The sequence below is a fragment of the Eriocheir sinensis genome, chromosome 10, assembly GCF_024679095.1.
Source record: "Eriocheir sinensis breed Jianghai 21 chromosome 10, ASM2467909v1, whole genome shotgun sequence".
In the NCBI taxonomy this organism is placed as follows: domain Eukaryota; kingdom Metazoa; phylum Arthropoda; class Malacostraca; order Decapoda; family Varunidae; genus Eriocheir; species Eriocheir sinensis.
In genome coordinates, this window is record NC_066518.1 from 3,572,507 (window position 1) to 3,579,109 (window position 6,603).

The following is a 6,603-nucleotide window of genomic DNA, read 5'->3' on the forward strand; positions in this document are numbered from 1 at the left end:
TGGGAGGACTTCTTACATTTGTGTCTTGTGGGGTGGGGTGGGGGGAGGGGAGGCATCTCTCTCTCTTTCTCTTTCTTTCTTTCTCTCTCTCTCTCTCTCTCTCTCTCTCTCTCTCTCTCTCTCTCTCTCTCTCTCTCTCTCTCTCGATAAATAGATAAATAGATAGATAAATAGATAGCAAGATAACCAGTTGGATAGATTCTTATCACTGAAGAAGCAGATTAAGGTTAAGGATATCTTCACACACATGACAAGCAGAAATTTATTGTGAAATTTAACAAAGAAGGAGCTCACTTTGTTGGATAGAAAGTCTCGTTACTGAGGAAGCATTTATGCCACTGAAGCTACAACTGTAAAAAAATAAATTAGTTCACTATGGTATCCCTTCTTTTTCCTCACCTTCCTCTTTGAATCTCCATGTTGTAATGATGTTGTCTTTGCTTAGGTTTACGGGCACAATGTTGGTACCTTAAAAATATACAACACGGGTTTTCATGATTTTTATCCATTTTTTGTAATTTTCTTCATCTCTCTCTTTGAATCTCCATGTTGCAATGATGTTCTCTTTGCTTAGGTTTACAGGCACAATGTTGGTACCTTAAAAATATACAACACGGGTTTTCATGACTTCTCCTTCTTATTTCTAAACTAAAAGGTTGACTGTTGCATGGTAGAGTTTTCAATGATTCCTTCCCATTTCCTCTCACCTTCCCTCAATTCCAGCTAAGAGGGATAATATCAGTTTCTTATAAACAACATTGAACTTTTAAACCCTTTCTTCAGTATAGCAGAAAAGCAGAATGTTGCTTCTATGCTACATGATGTTGGCTTTATTATGATTTCTTACATTTTCCAGTTCATTTGAGGGGCAGAATGTTATATTTTTTTTCTGGTAACAAAATCCAGGCTAATTTAGTGCTTTCTTTAATTCTCCCTCTATTTGAGAAATGCTGTTTTGTCTCAACTAACGGAATGCAGGTTTTAAATGACTTCTCTCACTTTCCCCGCCCCCGCCTCCAGCTAAGTTATTATGTTCCTTCTTTACAGTGGGCAGCAGGTTTTTAATGGTTTCTTTCTCTTTTTTTTCTTCCCCAGCTGAGTTTATCGACAAACTGGTGTTTTCCAGGGCGGGGCGTTGATCCCCCCCTGATTGATTTTCCACGGGTTTTTACTCAGCTTTCATGATAGCATTGACTCATTTATTAGACCCGCTGCCAGCATAAATCGATCTGTCAGTGAGAGCAGGACCGGAGCGCCCCGTTGGCTGGGCCGTGGCAGGGTGACAGGGTCGAGCAAGGTTCTCCATCACCCGCGTCCCGTCGACAGCTCCTCATCGCTCTCTGTCACTCCATCACGCTGTTTCGTTTCTGGGTAATCGCCGTCACACGCACGAGGCATCATGGACCCGCTCACACGCTTTCCGTAGCCACAGGTTTGCTCTCGTGACGCCCTGTAATGATGGCTCTTGACAGCAGCACCACCACGATCACCACCACCAACAACAAGAACTACTACTATTACTACTACTACTACTGCCCATACTACTACTACTACTACTACTACTACTACTACTACTCTTACTTCTACTACTACTACTACTACTACTACGACTACTACTACTCATCTCATATTATTCCATTTCTTCTTATATATCACATTTATCCCAAGAAAAATCAAAGAACTCTGAAACTCGAAGATACCGTCATTCTATAAATACTGTAATGACACGCAAGCTATCTACGGAAACTTCAAAGGTACATATTTCAATGGAGTATCGTTTTATTTTTCAGTGTCGTCTTCCTCCAATTCCATACACTGACCCGCCAAGCTGCCCCTGACACAAAACCGTTCACAGGGAGTTTGTCCTCAATGACTCTCGCTGGCTCTTGCTACTTAACCTGACGTGGAAGTCAATATCCTTATATATAAAGAAGTTTTGTCTCTGTGCCAAGTCAACTGTGTGTGTGTGTGGGGGGGAGAGGGGCACTTAAGTTCCCGAGACTACTTGCTCATACATAATTACTGAGTCGCTGAGGGCTGTCTTGGCGGCTTCGATCAAGGTTCATTTTTTAGCTATCCAGCATAACGAGACCACAGCATCACATTAGTATAACACCCCTGACCCCGCGCAACGTACAGACTCTTGCCCTACTTACGAACATTAACCTAACTCGCTTTGTCTTTAAATTATTGCTTTCCTTACTCTGACATGTGTGAGGTGTGTTGTGGGTTTATTGACGGCATGAATGAAGTATGAAATGAAATGACTAGGATGAAGCTTCTTTTTTTTTTTTTTTACAGCAGAGGAGACAGTGCAAGGGCGTAAAAAAAAAAAAAATGAAAAAAAGCCCGCTACTTACTGCTCCTAAATAGAGTAGAGTGCCCAAAAAGATAAATCAGTTTCGGGAGGAGAGAGATGAATAAAAAAAAAGGTATATTTACATGAACTAGGTAAGTATGCCACTCCATTTTCCTAACAAGTGTGTATCTTTAACTAATCCACGAACCAGTCTGTCCTCTCTTTTACTCATGCTATATATGACTGGTAGATGCTGGGAAAGGTTGAATCTTACTGGGAATCGGTGGCTCAGCGTAGGTGGGGTGTAATGTACTTGCGGTAATGGTATAAAAAAAAGTATTATTGTAGTAGTACGTGCAGTGAATGATTGGGTAAGGGGTTAGGGAGGGTTAGTAAAGATGTGGCACGTAAACAGAAGCTGGTATGTGGCACAGAAGGAGTGGAACAGTGAGGTTGGCGAGGTGAGGTGTGGCTATTTTGCATGCAGGGTGAGGAGATGAAGAAGCGACGAGGGTGTGGAGGTGGCGTGTGTGTGTGTGTGTGTGTGTGTGTGTGTGTGTGTGTGTGTGTGTGTGTGTGTGTGTGTGTGTGTGTCATAGATAGATAAACAAATAGAGAGAGAGAGAGAGAGAGAGAGAGAGAGAGAGTAAATTAGTAGGTCATTAGGAAGTCACTGATTATAAATGTTGATATATACTCGGAGCGGATCATTAAGGAGACACCTGATTTATATTTATGCTAAGCGGCGGAGGCTTCGAAGACACATGGCGTAGCACAATAAATCAACAAGACTACACTCAAATTTATGCAGCAACAAAGCAAACCTGCAAAACAAGACTGAACACAACAAGAACAAAAACAAAAACAACAGAAGGAGGATGATGATGGTGATGAAGAGGAGGAGGAGGAGGAGCCAGGATATAATTCTTAACTTCCCTAAAATCAATTGCTAGAAGTCCTCATCGGGTGGAAGAGAGAAATGCACAAAAAATAACCTCCATCATTACCAACGGAAGGAAAATCGATTCATATTCTTCCTGACTTAAATGCTTGCTGGCTCCTGCATTTAATCACTTCACGTTTGGTAACTCTAACGACAAACTAGACAAGCATTTCAAAATTAACAATGCATAACGCTGTGAGATCATCCCTTTTCATCACTGCATCCCGACATTACTTTTAGCCAAACACGGTAACCACCAGTAATGACCAACACCCTGTCACACTCCCTCACTCCCCTCACCATAAGTTAGCCCCTTCCTCTACCCTGTCATACCCTCCCTCACTCACTCTCCTCACCATAAGTTAGCCCCTTCCTCTACCCTGTCATACCCTCCCTCACTCACTCTCCTCACCATAAGTTAGCCCCTTCCTCTACCCTGTCATACCCTCCCTCACTCACTCTCCTCACCATCAGATAATCTCTTGCACTACCCATCCGAAAATACAACCCAATGCAACTCTTGTGTATATGTAAGGTCTTGCTCAGCCTCCAACGAACACCTATCACTCAGGGCTCAAGACGCTCATCCTAACGGGTTCCTGAACACTCAGTAGCAGGAAAACTTGACAGAAACGAAAAGCAATCATTTACACACTAGACAAGCGTGGTTCTGTGTGTGTGCATCTTAAGCGAGTGAGTAGAGAAAGGCGCTACAATAAATTTCAAACAGGGGAGCCTTTAACAATGTGGTGGAATAGATTATAGAATTTATGAAGAGAATTGTATATGGAGAATAAGCTTACATATAAAGGTAAATAACGATTCATAGAGGGAGAGATAGAGAGAGAATCCAGTTATTAATTCAACGGTATGTAGAAAAATGACATAATTTACATACCTTTTCATTCTCAGAGATGCATGGGGATGATTTTACTAGTTTCTGAAAGAGAGAAAAATCTATAGCTAGTAAAACCATTCTGTGATCGCCCGAGTCCGCCTCTCCTTATGCACGGCGAGTTTTATTGATAGTTAGAAAAGCGATTTACGTAAGTGCATATATACTCCATGAAGGGAATGACGGATGTAAGCTGCAGGTCTAATCTATTTCATTATTTTTTTTCACACGGTCTCTCTCTCTCTCTCTCTCTCTCTCTCTCTCTCTCTCTCTCTCTCTCTCTCTCTCTCTCTCTCTCTCTCTCTCTCTGTCTCTCTGTCTCTGTGTGTGTGTGTGTGTGTGTGTGTGTGTGTGTGTGTGTGTGTGTGTGTGTGAAGTGTGGGAGTCGTGATCATCATTCAGTACTGCAGGGAACTCTCATACTGCATACTCCTACCCCCTACCGGTAATCGCTCCTTGTCAGCATGAAAATCTTTTGACCTGGACGAGGTATGCTGTATGTGAGTGCGACGCTGCATGTGTTGATCATTGCGTCACCACATTCTCACCACTGCCTGCGTCATTACCCTTCCCAAACTCTCTTCAAAAATAAAAGTGTGGATGTACGCTTTATCGCAATGCACGCTTCATAACCAGCGAATACACTGCTTTCCTCTTCACCTCACTACGCCCCGCCACACCCCACGGCCCTCCCTGGCTCATTACCCTCCCCTACACCACTCTGTCACTCCACTTAATGCTTCCACACCACCAGTAACCACCAACACCACTGTCATACTCCCTCACTCCCCTCACCATCAGTTAGGACCGTATTTTAAGACACCATCGCATTTCACATCAACTATTTCTAAAGGTCAAAGAGGGGATCAATCTGTTTTTCATGAGTGTTTTTTAAGGTTCATGGCACAGAAGAAGGGTCAAACTACCACCAGGGTCATAAAACAACCCCTGGAAAGGCCTACAGCTCCTACGAAAGCCATGTCAAATATGTGAACTTGGGCGACGAAATGTTTTAAAATACGACCCCCCTTACTCTACCCTGTCATACCCTCCCTCCCTCACTCTCCTCACCATCAGATAGTCCCTTACTCAACCCTGTCATACCCTCCCTCCCTCCCTCTCCTCACCATCAGTTAATCCCCTACACTACAGTCATCCCTAAACTCCCTCACTCTCCTTACAAGTCACCAACCCTCGCCGCCCAACGCAAAGGGGAAGATTACACCCTTGATATCAACTCTCGTACCAGCTTAGAAGAACCCTCAATCACGGCACACCGATCCCTTCACTTCGGCTCATGATTGGAGGATTATCAACGCCCTTATCACGGAGAGCGGCGAGACGGCATCATTAGGTCATCTGTTTAAGGCCACCTCCTGCACAGACGCGTCCATCCCAGGCGTCGTATATAGGGAGTGGAACGTGGGGTTAGGACGGAGGGGCGGAGGCAAAAACTGTCATTGGTCAAAGGGATGAGGTCGTGTAGCTACTAACAGGTTTACCTTAAGAGCTTTCGACCACTACCAGCTTCTTTACACTCTATTGCGGCCGCCGTGTGTTGGCCTTCGACCGTGTATTTACTATTTTTCTACACCAGAGGAAGGAGTCAATAGCAAAGATCAAATCATCAGAAAAGTTATCACAGAACTACAACTCCCCAAAAGAAAATGTAAAAAAATCCGAAAAAAACCCTGTTCGTGGAGTGTCGTGACAGAGGCACAAAACTGTCATTGTTTGCACGTAAGAAGTCGTGGATATAGTTAAGCGAGCTCTTTAAAGATATCCAGCCTCCACAAACTCGTCCATCGCAGGAGCAAGGTGATGAAGCCGAAGAGGTGGAGGCAATGGCTGTCATCACTCACACGGAGGAGGTCGTAGAGTTATCCGGAACATGGTAATCGACACTAAACTTTCATGTTAAGATTCAATGGCATGTTGGGATAGCGTGCATCTCGGGCTTAGGAGGGGGAGGGAAGGAAATGCAACTTTCTGAGGAAGGAGGGAGGGGACAGAGAAGGAGGAGGAGGAGATCAGCGTCATGTGAGAGAGGAGGAAGTGGGGGGTGGGAAGGAAGGAAGGAAGAAAGGAAGGAAGGTTAAAGAGCGGAGTATCAAGCCACCAGTAAGATGAAACTAGAGAACGGTGATTTTGGAGGGTTATTTCAATTTTACCTTATAGAACCATCATATTGAGGGTATCTTTTATATGGTATCTCATTCATCTCTGGGTCTGTCTCCATCATAATATAAAAATAGATTGGTAAAGTGGAGGAACACCAGAGGGCAATTTTTTTTTGTTTGTTTGTTTTGTTTATTGCCTTTAAGCTGCCTCCTTTACTGTAGCTAAGAGGAAAAAAAAGCTATGAGAATCCACTAATCTTGCCTATTGTCTCGGTGCCTCATTTTTATTTCCAGCAACGTGACCGACAAGAAAGTTTAATGTTAAGAGTTAATTCCATGCAGTTGC

At 43.6% G+C, this 6,603-nt stretch overlaps 1 long non-coding RNA gene across 1 annotated transcript in view; it reads right to left on the minus strand.

Annotated features, from left to right (window-relative positions):
• Positions 1-439: 439 nt before the first annotated feature.
• Positions 440-6,603, minus strand: part of LOC126996687 (uncharacterized) — a 24,920-nt gene continuing 18,756 nt past the window's right edge. The window contains exons 2-3 of the long non-coding RNA XR_007751360.1: positions 4,141-4,182; positions 440-1,450 (exon numbers count right to left, since the gene is read on the minus strand). This is a non-coding gene — a long non-coding RNA (uncharacterized LOC126996687). The remainder of the gene's footprint in view (positions 1,451-4,140; positions 4,183-6,603) is intronic.